General features: G+C 36.3%; 2 long non-coding RNA genes across 2 annotated transcripts in view; one reads left to right on the top strand and one right to left on the bottom strand.

Moving 5' to 3' along the window:
• LOC144300456 (uncharacterized) overlaps positions 1-14,623 on the bottom strand; it is a 230,010-nt gene that overhangs the window by 152,762 nt on the left and 62,625 nt on the right. The gene's annotated exons all lie outside the window — the stretch shown is intronic.
• Positions 1-14,623, top strand: part of LOC144300458 (uncharacterized) — a 73,611-nt gene that overhangs the window by 45,762 nt on the left and 13,226 nt on the right. The window contains exon 3 of the long non-coding RNA XR_013367102.1: positions 4,525-4,684. This is a non-coding gene — a long non-coding RNA (uncharacterized LOC144300458). The remainder of the gene's footprint in view (positions 1-4,524; positions 4,685-14,623) is intronic.

The raw sequence follows: 14,623 nt of genomic DNA, 5'->3' as shown, positions 1-14,623 counted from the left end.
TATTTTCCAGATCCCTTTGTAATTATCCAAGGCCATGTGTATGGGTTCTGGTTAATGGATTCTGGGAGGAAATGATGTCCACCTCCAAGGGGGGAAACCTCACCCAAACTTCCCCTCACTCTTTACCCCTATCCGCTGGTCAAGGACACGGAAGGTCTAGGGAATGGTGGAAACACAAGTTAGAAGGAGCTTCCATCCCTGAATCACTTTATAGCTGTCTGCCTGCTGAACAGTCACCCAGAAGAGCTCTGAGCAATCAGTTAAGCTTCCACAGTGTTAAAAGGACTTTATTTTCTAAAGTGGGAAGATAGGTAATAAACCAGTGAGCATTTAATATATAATATAGTGATGATAAGTGTTAGAAAGGTGCTTAGTGAGAAGCTAAATGATTTGGGGAGATATTTAGATAAAAATATGAAGTACTGGAAAAGAATGAATTAAAAATTTCAGAGAAATATTAAAAAGCTGAATATCATCAACATTAGAAAATGTATCTCAGTGATTTTAGCTAAATATGAATCTACTTAAAATGTATTACAAGTTATGAGCCTCTTTTTGGTATAGATATAAAGAGAATAACAATATTTAACTTATAGTGGTAAAATTTTTGGAGGAGTGCATTTAATGAGATAAACAGTTGTCATTTGGTGGATATCAAAGCATGATAGCTGATTAATTAGTGAATTTTCTCAAGTGTGTTATTTATAAACCTTAAAGTGTCAGTACTAGGTAAGAAGAAAAAAATGTTGCAAGCCAGCAGGGGAATAATTCCTAAATGCTGATCCAGACAAAAGACATGTTACAATTTAGAGGAGGAAAGTAACAGTGGGGAAAAAAAATAGCAATGGGCTTGGTTTTAAATGGTGAAAAAGATTTGGTTAGGAGGAGAGGAACAACCTACGTTAATGAAATGCAGTGAGGAGAAAACAGAGGTGTGAAGAGAGAGAGTGAGTAAACCAATTGGATGAAGTGAAAATGATAGTCAAGGAGCAATGAAAGCTCAGGTTTTATATATACACTTGATCCATAAAACAAAGAGCCTTGAATGCCAAAGTAAGGCATCTTGTAAACACAATTCAGCAGTAGAAAGATCACACCAAAACTGATGAATTGATTCTAGAAAACTTCTCTCAGCCATCTGACAGTTTATTTAGTGTAATGCCAGTCATTGTCATTCTCTCAGCCAGAGGTACAGTTTATAAAATTAAACAACACATGTTTCATTCATAGGGATCTTTAAAAAGTGCCTGTCACAGTGCCCTGCCCACAGTCTATATATAAGGCATATTGTTCATTACAGATTTATCTAATTACCTCATATGCATGCTAGTTAACAGAAGATGAAATTACTTCTTTACAGATTTGTGTAGACTAATGCCTCTTCTATTATCCCCAAATGAGAAGATGTAAGAAATGGGAAATTCAGAATAATGAAGAAATTCATTTTGGTAAAGAAATATATTTAGATTGAGTTGCTTTACTTAAATTTACATCTTCACCTCTACTATAACTGAGTAGAAATTTAAAGAGCCTTTATTTTTCCATTAGCATTAAAAATGAAAACACTCTTAAGATAGAAAGGAAAAGGGATGCCTGGGTGGCTCAGCAGTTGGGCACATCTGCCTTCAGCTCAGGGCCTGATCCTGGAGTACCCAGGTTGAGTCCTGCATCAGGCTCCCTGCATGGAGCCTGCTTTTCCCTCTGCCTGTGTCTCTGCCTCTCTCTCTCTCTCTCTCTCTATGTGTGTGTGTGTGTGTCTCTCTCTCATGAATAAATAAAATCTTTTAAAAAATGGGAAAAAAACAAATGAATATACAAAAGATGTTCAGCATTTTTCACATCTTTAAACAAAATTATTTCTAATTTCAAAGCTTTTTTGTAGAATCCAGCTATGATGTACTCAATAATAAAATAAAATACTTGTCCTTACAACAATATGAAGACGGACTAGTAACTCTCTTTGTTTTATTCTACTATACAAGTGAGCCACCATAAGAAGATTTTGACCAAAGCTGACTCTTTTAAGGGACATTAGCTAGTTCTACTCCAACCAGGGTCCTTTGAGATTACTGAAGACAGTCCCAAATGGGGCCTAAATGATGTATTCATGGTCATATCTGTAATTATGGGTTTCCTTTTCTTCCTATCCCTTCACAATAGATTATGATAAAAGACATTGGAAAAGGGGGGGAAAAAGGCCCTTAGTAGCTGCATGTTAGAGGATTCTGAGAAGATGGCACAGTAGGGAGCCCACCAACAATCCATCTCCCTACTCAACAATTTCATGGGCAAAGTCTGTCCGGGTTAACTATTTTAGGATTCTCAAGTCCATTGAAGGTTTGCTACTTCCAGGGGAAGCCTTGGATAGTAAACAATTATTTTTGGTCAACTTTAGCTCCTTCCTGTCACTATAGCAACTATCTGTCTGCCACCTGCAGCCAAGTGAAAGGCAGCTGTGCATGAGTTCTGGGAGCAGCTTATGTACAGCTTGTAGGGGCCAGGGTGTCCTTTAAAGACCCTGTCCAAAAAACATTAGGGATCTGTCATCTGATCTCTGATGGCTGCTTCAGATCATAGAAAGGCAGACACAGAGATGATGGCCATTGTTGTTGTACCTCCCTCCATTGTTACAACCCCCTTCTCCTTTGGCTAAAGTGACTTCCAGAGGATTTAAAGGGACAAAACCTTTCGTCTTGCTTCAGTTTTCTCTTTTTGCACTGTGGGAGCCAAATATTCAAAAGCAACTTCTATTTATGTAGCAGAAATTAGAAAATCACTGTGCATGCCTAGGGAAAGGCACAGTCTTGGAAAGGTTTGAAAAGAAGTTTATACCTCTGACTGATCTTTAACACAGAGACATAGCAATCAAAACCAAAACAAACAGAAAAACAGAAAACTCTGGGGAAGGAGGGGCATCTGATTTTCAAAGTTACTACAGTAATTTCAAATTTCTGGTTTTCAACAAAAAAATATCACAAGGCCTACAAAGAAATAGGAAACAAAACAAAACAAAACAAAACAAATGGTCCCCGGGAAAGACCCAATGGCAGATCTACTAGATAAAGAGTTTAAAACTTTGTTAAAGTTGCTCACAAAATTAAAAGAAAATATGGAGACAGTCAAGAAGAAAACCATGTATGAACAAAATGGAAGTATCAATAGAGACAGGAAACTAAAAAGAAATAGAAAAACCAAAAACAAATTCTGCAGCTTAAAAAGGATGTAAAAAGATATTCCATGTAAGTAGTAATCAAAAGAGAGATATATACAATGGAATATTTTTTAGCTTAAAAAGGAAGGTGATTATGAGGTATGCTGCAATATGGATGAACCTTGAGGATACTATGCTAAGTGAAATAAGCCAATCACCAAAAGACAAACAGCATGTGATTCCATTTATATGGGTACTTAGAGTAGTTAGAATCATAGCAACAGAAAATAGAATGTTGGTTGCCCAGAGCTGGCTGGAGGGGAGAAAAGGGAGTTACTGTTTAATGGATGTAGAATTTCAATGTTAAGAAATGGAAATAGTTGTGGAAATGGATGATGGTGATGATTAAATTGATATGAATACACTTAATGCCACTGAACTATACACTGAAATACAGTTAAAATGGTAAATCTTAGGTGTATTTTACCACAATAAAATAATTGGGAAAACAGCATACATGTTTTCAACATCTACTGTCTATGAGCACTCACACTTACTTGCATATTGATTCATTTCAAAAGGATAATGGAAACAAATATTGATTTCATTAGAAGATTGCTTTTAGATTATCAAAATAATGTAACAATATGCCAGAATTAAAATATAACAGTAAGTTTGGCATAAGGAGAGGCGCCTGGGTAGCTCAGTTAGTTAAGTGTCTGCCTTCAGCTCAGGTCATGATCCCAGGGTCCTGGGATCAAGCCCTGCACTGGGTTCCCTGCTTGGCTGGGAGTATGCTTCTCCCTCTCCCTCTGCTCCTCCCCTATCCATGCTTTCTCTCTCTCTTAAACAAATAAATAAAATCTTAAAAAAAAAAAGTTTGGTATACGGAGAAAAAAACTAACCCCAAATTACGTAAGCCTAGAACTGCAAGTGTTTGGATTATAGGTATGTATATACACATTATTTTTATAGTCCAAAAGCAATTTATTAAAATTTTTATAATCTAAAATCAATTTTCTTATAAAGTGAATACTTAGCTTTTATTACCCTTTCAAAACAAATCTATCCATCTCTCTATATATAAATATGCATGTAGATAATCTGTATCTATAGTGTTATATTATGTAAGATATATATTATCACATCTAATGCAATTTTACACCTAATATTACAATATTAAATGATTAACAATATTTACTACATACAATATATTATTCAAGACTTTGAGGAAGAATAAAATTTATTTCTTTTTAATCTAAATGTCTAGAAATGGGCTGCCTAGGGCCGGCATGTAGCTCTTCTCCAAGAGATCCTGAGAGACCCTCTTCTCACTGCTCTCCTCTTCTCACTGCTCTACCATCTCTTGGCAGGTGTATGGAAAAGGGACAGAGAAGAAGTGGAGGAAAGGGCACTTAATCACCTGTTACTTATGAAAAGAAGATTGTTGGAAGCTGCTGCATGCTTCTTCCATCTCATTGGTTCATGGCCACACTTAACCAACTACAAGGTACAGAAACATTGAGAGAGTGGGTAGGCTAAATTTGAGAGTCTATTATCCAATGAATATTTCTTTCCTATTCTATGAAAGGAATAGAACATGAGTATTGGGATAAAACTAGCATATCTGCTACACTGGTACTAAAGTTTCTCTATATTGTACAGATCCATTGGGGTCTTAGTTAATCCTCACAATGATCCTGTGAAGTCTTACTTTTACTTGGAAAACAAAGAAATTAAAATGCATATACTAAATGCATATACTAAATTAGTCCAAGATCATTCAACTAGAATGGGGGGGAGAAATCCACTATTTGGCAGGAGAAACTTGATCTGTGTTGTCTCTTAACAGCTATGTGATTTGGGCAAGTCATAACTTTTCTGATTATAGCTCACTTAACTGCAAAAGATAGTAAAAATTCCTACCTAGAAGTTATGTGCTGAACATTAGAAGAATGTCTTATGTCAAATAGTACTAAAAAATTGGAGGTGATAGCAGTCATGGTCATGGTCCTAAGGGTGGTAGTAGCAGCACAGAAATAAGGAACAATGCTAGATTCAGCCCTTGGTCTATTTTTTCCCTACATTATACTGCTTTTCAGAGCCCTTCATTGACCTTACCAGCAATTTGAAAATTTTCTTTTTTATATGATAGAGGCCAAGAAACGGGAGATTAAAAACACTGTTTCAATGATAGTGAAACAGCCTATTAATTCTATCAATAATCCACTCAATAGACATAATTGACTACTATTGCATAAACCACTCTTTAATAAAAAGTCAGTCAATTTTACATTAAGATCCCTGATCCACTGATCTAAATGAAATAACTTACTGCTTTACTGACTTCTCATTTCGTCCCATTGCAGCTTTTAGATACAGCTTTTGTCTTTCAACTACCATAGTACAATAGTGAAGTTAAATAAAGACCTAAATAAATCTCTAGTCTTCTTGTTATCTTGGTTGCCAGTACATCCTATTGCCGAAATTCAGCTTAAGCTGATTGTTTGCTTTTAACCTGGATTGTTTTTGTTTTTGTTCTAAATGAAGACTTCTAGGCGCCACTTAAGCCCCATTAAATTAGAATCTACCCTGATGGACCCCGACCATCGGCCTACTAATAATTTTCCCATGTTAATCTAATGCCCAAAGACATATATTTCATCTTCAACCCTCCCTATCATTATGTCTCCTTTCCTAGTTACTCATGATAACCGTAGCAGGATTAGAACTATAATCAATAGTCTTCTTATCTGAAGAGCTTTGCAAAACTCTTTGCTTCAACTAAATTTTGAAAAATACCAAAACAAAGAAATCAAAGCCTGACAGAATTCTTTCCTAAGTCTCTCTCCGCTCACTGACAGACATAAGCCTGATCAGCACCAGTCTGTGTGAATCACCAGATCAGGCTAGAAAAAAAACAGGAAATCTAGAGCCTCTAAAACAGCAAGAGGGCAATTTTAGACTTCGCCAGCATTCTACTCAAGCTATGAACAGTACTTACTGAGCAAAGCTCAGCATTCCCTTCCTGCTGAACAGAGAACTGACTTTCAAACACATTCTGCTGAGTCATTTCATAATAGCATACTTAGCTGAATGAAGTTGCCTGATTTAGTAGGTACCTTCACTTCTGAGTCAAGGCTGTGACTTCCAGTCAGCACAGCCCTGCTCTGATAGAATTGGCCTTGGTGACCACCTTAAACCTTCACCAGTATCTTAAGTCTGGTCCATAAACTGTCCTAGCTGTTTACATGTCATATTAACTTGTTTAAGAGCTCTTTGAAGGTAGAGAGGATCTATTTTTTTTATTATTTATGTATTTATTTTTATTGTGGTAAAATATATATAAAAATGTACTATTTTAACCATTTTAAGTGTACAATCCTGTGGCATTAAATATAGTCAAATGTCCTACATACATCTATACCTATGTCTATGTCTGCATTTCTATCTTCATCTATCTATCTATCTATCTATCTACCTATCATCTGTTTATCTCTCCACAGAGAATGCTATATATAACTGCAGGAACAAAAAATAAAAATGTATCTTTCAGTTTCCTGAACAGACATTCTAAAATTTCCCTGCTTTTTGACCAACCAGTATATTTTTTCTTATAACTCATACATAATTGAAAACAGGTTACTTGTCATAAAGAACTTTTATGTGATAGTAAAAGATCCTCTTGCACATGTTAGTGTTAGTCATAAACAGCACACTGAAGTCTAAAGTAAATGGCATGAACAAGAAATTTCATTAGATTTTAAATTAGGACAAATAAAATTCTATCATGTTATGGCTGCTGCTAATAAAATTCTATTCAATTAAGCACATATTCATCACTTGCGTATTATGTGCCTGGCATTGTGCTAGGGAAAGGACACCAAGATAAGCAAAAATAGTCACAAACTCTGACATTCACAGTCTGGTAGAAGAGAACATGAATCCAATAATCACACTGTTGATTGTATAATTACATATTGAGATAAAAGATGTGAAGGGTACCAACATGGATCTATAAAAGCATATAATAAAAAAATTAAAAAATAAAAGCATGTGATAACAATAACTGACTTAGTCTGAGAAGTCAGAAATGACTGCCTGAAGAAGTGGCGCTTGAAGCTGGTAAGGAGAAGTTTACAAAGCAAATGGGGGCTGGGAAGTGAGCACTGTGTGTTTCACAAAATGAAGAAAATTCATTGTAGATGGAGAATTAAGGAAAGTCATGAAATATAAAGCTGTCAGCACTCTTCATCTTGCTTGATCTTTGTAAAATATTTCAAATTTTTGTATGATTTACTTTTCTCACTTGGAAAACATGGTACTTTTTAAAAATTATTATCTCAAAGATCCCTTCCATTCAAAAACTATAGAATTCTTAACATTCCACTGCATAATTTTTAAAGCCAAGTCTGCTGTCCATGGTGCTAAAAAAGTAGCTGTAAATAGGGCGGTGTGATCTAAGCTGAAGTTTCCAAACTTGATCATATTTTGGAATCACCAAAAACACCACACTCAAAACATACTGAATTATGATCCTCAGGATTAGAGTCCTGGAGTTTGTATATTTGTAGATATCGGAATATGAGTTTCATGTCAGAATCCAATATAATATAACTTAATTATAAGTACTGAGCACTTGCGAAGAGTTAAATATTGCTGTATGTTGGTAATATAAAAGCCCCCAAGTAAGGACATTGTAAAAGCGAGATGTAGTAAGAGTGGTAGTAGTGGTACTGCTGGTGGTAGTAGTAGTAGTAGCAGTAATTTTAGTGAGTTTGAAAATTTTATAAAAAGAATCTGTGTCTCTTACTGGACTTTGAAAACAAAGATGTTAGATGGGCAGCTATTATTTATCCCTATGTTTTAAATAGGCAAATTAAGATTCATGATATGTATATGGAAATAATATTCTAGTTCCATGAAAAATTAAAACTAGGAATTTAAAATATATATTTAATGAAAGTAGCCCAAAATCCACAATAAAAGTCCAAGGCCCAGGAGGTGGAGTCAGGGAAATGTTGTAGCAGAAAACCTCAGCATTAGGGTAAAAATCATAAACAAAACAAAGATGGATGGATGCTAATCAAGTTCTCCAGACTCCTGCCTTCATTATACAGCAAACTGACCATTAGCCTCAGGCATGAGCAAGTCCAGTTCAAGGGAACATTGGGTCAGTGGGTTGCTACTCTACTGCCCTCAGCCATGGAATCTCATTTATCATCTTAGTTTTATCTACTAGTCCCTTAAGTACACTGGAACAAAAAGAGAGAAATCTGGGTATGTATTTTCCCTCAGAGCAAGGAGATATGTAAATGGCATGAATGCAAACTTCATGTTTTATTCATAATTGTTCAAATGATAAAATTTTAAAGGAAGTGTCAAGTAAGGCAGATCAATGATTCTAAAGGTCTTGGGTACTTCTTCTATTGGTATATCGCCAGATTTCCTGAGGAACAGCATTTAACCTCCAAGTTCCCCTCTTTTACAATGGAAAAGAAGGAAATAAAATTCCTTTTTTTCCTCACTAAGATGTATGAGAGAATAATAGAAATAATTAAAAAGGACTTTTCAAGAATGATTTGTTAATACATACTCTTGTCATCTATCCAACCAATGAATGAAGAGATTCAGACCTCAGAGGAACATGAAACCTAGAATTCTAGACAAAAGATGAGAAAGACCAAGGTCAGGAAGCAAACTAGATGACCAAGACATAAGAGGGCTACCTGTCCTCTGTGATTGTGGCCAACAAGACATCACATGCCCTGAATTAGATTAGAACATTTTTGTTGAACATGGAACCCTTCCCAGAAGTTACTCATTGTACTGCATGATTCTGAATCATTTTACAAATGAGGGGGAAAAGGTGTCTTTTTGCATATCATCTGGAAGCAGCAGGCCTTAAATATAGTAAATGGCAAATCTGCACAAATGCAGTTAAACACTTGAAATTATACCAAATTGAAGAGATGTTATAAAAACAACTGCAATAAGGAAAATGGTGTTATTAATGAAAATAGGAGAAAGGGAAGAATTTTCAGTATTCTGAAGGTGAGAGAAGGTTGACCATCAGATGCCATTTTTCCATTCTTAATTGACAATAAGGCATGCAATGAGAAGTGTGACTACCCAGACTATCCTAACATAAAGGTAATCCCTCTTAAGAACATCCCACCACTGGAGCACAGGCTGAGTCCAAGGGAACTAGATTCAGACCTTATTTCCCCCTGATTGTATCTCTTCTTTAGCCTGATTCTGGTGGTTCACTCTGCAGTCATATCTGAAATGATGTAATGAACACTGTGTGTTATATGCAACTGATGAATTACTAAATTCTACCTCTGAAACTAATAATATGCTGTACATTAACTAAATTGAACTTAAATAAAAACTGGAAAAAAAATCACCCTACAAGACTTCCCCTTTTCCCCAGCCAAATGTCTAGCATTCTGGGTGTTGTTTATACCACCTCTGTGATGCAAGGATGAATTAAGCTAACCTCAGAGTCCCCTGCTATGTGACTCATGATGAGTGTGATTGGCTTTCCAGGTTGGTCAGAGAGAGGCCGAAGATCTGAATTCCAGAGGCCAGAGCTTCTTTCTGCCCTTGTTATGACCTTCACTAACCTAGCACAAGTACATAACCTTTCGTTCTCCTCCCTCCATCATCATTATACTATTCCTCTTTTTTTAGTTGAAGACTTAGGTCAGGCTTGCCAATTTTGTCTATTGAATGGCTAAATTATAAGAAAGGAAATTTAAGATTCTTTTTTCAATACTTTCACAGCTTCTAAGACTATTACCATCTTCCTGCAGATCAAATTTATGAATGTTAAACTCTGTCTTTCTTGTAGCATTCTTTCTGGATAATAAATATAATCTCTACTCTGAATCTGTAGACACACTTGGATAAGGGTCAAGTGCTCAGAAAGGTCAAAGGAATATGTACATTAAATTTTCAAAATATCCCTCATTGCATTTATAAAAATAATCCCTGGAATATGTCAAGTATTTAATAAGTAGCCCTATTGCTATTTTTAAATAATAGTCATCTGTATTTATAACATTTAATAATAATGCCAATCTGATACCCATCAATCTGTGACCATAAATATCTTGAAATTGTGATACATGTAGGTAAATTTTCTTGCAAATTAATAAATAAGCTATCTTTATTTAGTTAGTTCATTTTATTTAGATTGAGTCATTTAGAGCCTGTTCTGCCTCATATGTACTAACAAAATTAGTATTTGTGAACTCTGACATGAGGCAGAAAGTAGAGAACCACAGCAGCCCCTCAGGACCAGTGATGCTCCTAGGCATCACTCACTCTTAAGATAATTGGCCTAAGGACTAGTAAAGAGTTATCATCTTCCATGGTCTGATATGTCCTGCTGAAAGACAGACAAAGTATTGTAGGATATTCTGGAAGCCATAATGAATACAAAACTACCTTAGAAATAATTCCCCAAGTAACCAAAGGAGAATGTTGTAGAAAGACAATGATTTCTGGAAAAGTGGCTCATGTTCTTGAAATATTTATTCCAGGAGGCCTCCTGCTTTCAGAGAGCATATGTTTTTTGATCATTAATGAAAATAGAAGTCCTGTTAATGGAAAGAAAAGATCTCATGAGGACACTTTCCCTGTGCCAGTGTAAATCTGAGCTCTGAGTTCTAGATGACACTGCACTTCTGCGAAAGGTAGGCACCAGTGGGATAGCCAGTGGTGTTACAGTAAGGAGCTGTGCAGCAAATGCAGCTCCCCTGCCCTTCATGTGTCAGAATAGGTTAGTAGAACAAAAAGTGGTTTTCCTAGTAGCCTGGATCAGCATTCAAAACCCAGTTCTCCAGGATAAAAAAAAAATGTGTCATTACAGTGAGCACTTCCCATGGCAATCTATTAGTCTCTAGATTAATTATGGTTGTAGGAAAGGCTTCACCCCACTAGTGATCTGTATCCAAAAAGCCCCATAAGGCAGTCTCCATTATTATTGCTTGTCCCATTTGTTCACTCACTCTTCAGCTTGATTTGAGACATATCCAATGGTGATTATGAAGCAAACGTTTCCAGAAAGCCCACCATAGATTTTGAAGTAACTAAATGAAACGCTCTGCTCAGAACAATCTCTAGAGACTATTCTGACACTTCTTTATGATTCTATCACTGTACTTTTCTTACTTCAGGTCATCTACCTAAGTGGAAATGAATTATCGATTGAAGAGTAGTCAGAGATGATGTGGAAATGCATTTTAAATCATTGTCTTTATGAAAACAACTGTAAATTATAGCAGCAGAGGGCAAAGAGAAAAGTGCCTGGCCTGCCCATACCACTTTCCCAAATTAATTTTTATCTTTCATTTAAAAAATAAATCCTATAGTAAAATAGAATTTAACTTGCCAATTAAATAAATTATCAAGAACAAGCAAGTCACACTTATAAGACAAACTTGAAAATCTCCCTTCAGCAGCAGTGTGAAGTGCTGAAGATGTGCCTTCACCTGTGAAAGTAAAGACCCTAGAGAGTGGCTGAGCTTTGTATTAAATGCTGTTTAGAAGGAAGTACTTTCAGATCCCAAGTATCTGTATTGGGTATCTTCTAAGCAGAGGTTTTCAAACATTAGCTTGCACTAAAATCTAGAAGGCTCTTCAAACTGCAGATTGCCGAACCCCACCTTCAGAGTTTCTGCTTTAGTAGATCTGAGGGGACCTATGAGTTGACCATTTTAATAACTGTTCAGGGCTGCTGTTGCTGCTCTGGGGACCACACTAGAGGAACTACAAAGCTAGAGGGCAATTCCTGACCCTGCTCATACCCTAACTCTTCCTCAAGAAAAGAGGACTAATTAATCTTTGGGGGGAAATTACAGAACAGGTTTAGCTCCACTGCTTCTTCTTTTTTTCTTCAAGCTTATCAGGGCAGGCTCTGCCCTTCAGAGAAAGGCTAAGGATGCCCAATACTGTAAACCATCAGTAAACTATCAAAGCATAATTTCTAAAGGTTAAAGATATGAGTCTATTACAAACACATAGTTAACATGTGTCAGAGATTTATTTAAGGCAATAATGAGGGAAATGGAGTATTGGTAAAGATGGTTCAAAAGAGTATAGGAAAGATAGAAGTATTTATAGTTAGGGAAACACAGAACCCTGAAATAATATCATTGCAGTGTAAAATATAAAAGTAGTTAATGTCCTATGATGAAACAAAATTGTAACATTTGAGGTTATCTTCTCTACTGGTTAGAAAACTTTTACATCTCTTTTGAAAAAACATCGTTTACTATATGAATCCATAAATCAATAATTCACTTCAAGAATCTAGGCTGTTATCCAATAGTAAATCAAACAAAACTGCATTCTTCTAGAGTGGGGGTTAGCATACTACAGACAATAGGCTAAATCCAACCCATTGCCTATTTTTGTGAATAAAGTTTACTGTACACAACCACAGTCATCTATCTAAAAGGTTTGTGGCAGTTTGTCAACTACAAAAGTGAAAATTAAATAATCATGAAATAGTCTTATTATAATGTTTCAACATGACACATAAAGGCCATGCAGTCATTCTTTTATTTCCCATTTTTGCATCAGGTTCATAATAGAACAAATAAGCACTAAATGAGGCATCAGAACAGTAGGAGTTCAGAAAAAAGAATTGCTAGATTTGCACAGTATCAACTTAGCCAAGCTAAAACTATATTTCCTAGTATTCCCTTCCTTGAGACCAAGATAGCTTTAATACTCCCCTCAGCTTTGCTAAACCATAAACAGGCATTTTCTTGACTCTAGGCTCCTGACCTCCCTGTTCTTAGAATATGTATTTTAGAAAACTTGTAATTGTAAATTCTTTCTCTGCCTTTTTGAGATGTAAGTCTTTTAAAAAGCCTCTTGCCAGTTTTGCAGCTGAAGATTTTCTCTGGACTAGGGAGCTAACCTTTAAAGGAGCAATCATCAGGAAAGATAGCATTCCTGCCTCCCAGAGTCTGTAGGAGAAGAGAAGCCTAACTTCAGTTGGCACTTTGCTCCAAGTTGTAAAATTATTTCCTGTCATGAAGAGAAAGTTTGATTTTCCTTTGGGTAAGGCCAATTAACAAACAAGGGGGTGCCTAAGATCTTCCCAATCCAGCTTTTAAAAATTCCTGCCATGTTCTTCAGTAGAGGTAAGCTCAGAGTTCTCATATGTTTCTCCTGTTTCAATAACCTTGAACAAAGTCTTCCTTGCCTGTTCAACATTGTCTGGTGCAGTTTTTGCTTTGACACCTGCATATTTTCTTATTAGCATGGATCATGAGGAACATTTTGCATGAAATTTGGAAGGCAAAAGTGAGGCAGAAGCCATATATTTTCTTTTTGCACTCAGGTCAGTGCAGGACAACAAATGCTGTTGTAGCTCACATAGATTGGTCCCTGATGTACTAGCTCATCCTATTGTGCAGCAGCAGTTAGTCCTGCAGCTGCTTTAGCTCTGTTGAATCTCCTTCAGTGTCAGTAAATCCATGGTTAGTGTTTATAGCAACTGGGACACTAGCTGGAAAGCAACCCCTCAAACTCGTGCCAGATCTCCCTAAGCTCTCCAAATTCTGAGCACTAGCTTCTGTAGCTTGTTACTGGCATCATTGAAGTTGGAAACTTGGTTGGAGGTGGTAAGAGACAGATGTATGTTCCAGCCTATCCTTATGGGTTTGGATTTGTCCTAACCACCCCACTTTATGTCTTTAGCTTATTATTTTACTGCCTTTGCAGCTATCTTCAGGCTCAAAACAAGACACAGAAGTAAAAGCTATATACAAACTGTTTAACCAAGTCACACAATTGCACAGTTTAAAGGCAATTGAGTTAAAAGCAAGAGTCGAAATGGTCTAGTTGGCCAACTGACAAGGTGTCCCTAGAACTGAAATAGATGAGCAACATATAAAAGTCTTGCTTGGCTTGTATACACAAAAAAACTCTAGGTCTAGTGAACAGAAGCCTGACTACAATTGAAGTATCATGCCCTTCAACAAGTTCCCAGAGATGAACCAGTTCACAGACCTGGAACCCCTTAAATGAAAGGAAAGCCTGCTACCCTTAGGAAAAAAAACATTTTCCATGATGAAAGTATGTAATGTAAATCTTTTAGCCTTCCCTTAAAGAGTTGTGCAACCTTTTACTGGGGTGATTGTGCATTGCAGAAGAGAAAATAATTAGACTTTTGAGGGATTATTAGACATTGGCTCTAAACTTAAACCAATTCCGGGAGACCAAATATTTCACTGTGGCTCACCAATTGTAGTAGAGGTTAATGGAGGCCTAAAATAAATTGAGTTTTGACTTGGGTCTATCTCATAGTGAACCAAAGAGTCTCAAAACTCATCCTGTGGTTAATTTCCCAGATTCCAAAATGCGTGATTGCAATAGACATGCTCAGAAACTATAAGAATCCCCACTTTGGTTTCTTAACCTATGGAATGAAAACTATTATTTTAGGGA

Source organism: Canis aureus, chromosome 28 (genome assembly GCF_053574225.1).
Source record: "Canis aureus isolate CA01 chromosome 28, VMU_Caureus_v.1.0, whole genome shotgun sequence".
NCBI classification, from domain to species: Eukaryota; Metazoa; Chordata; class Mammalia; order Carnivora; family Canidae; genus Canis; species Canis aureus.
This window is presented reverse-complemented; position numbering and strand designations above follow the sequence as displayed.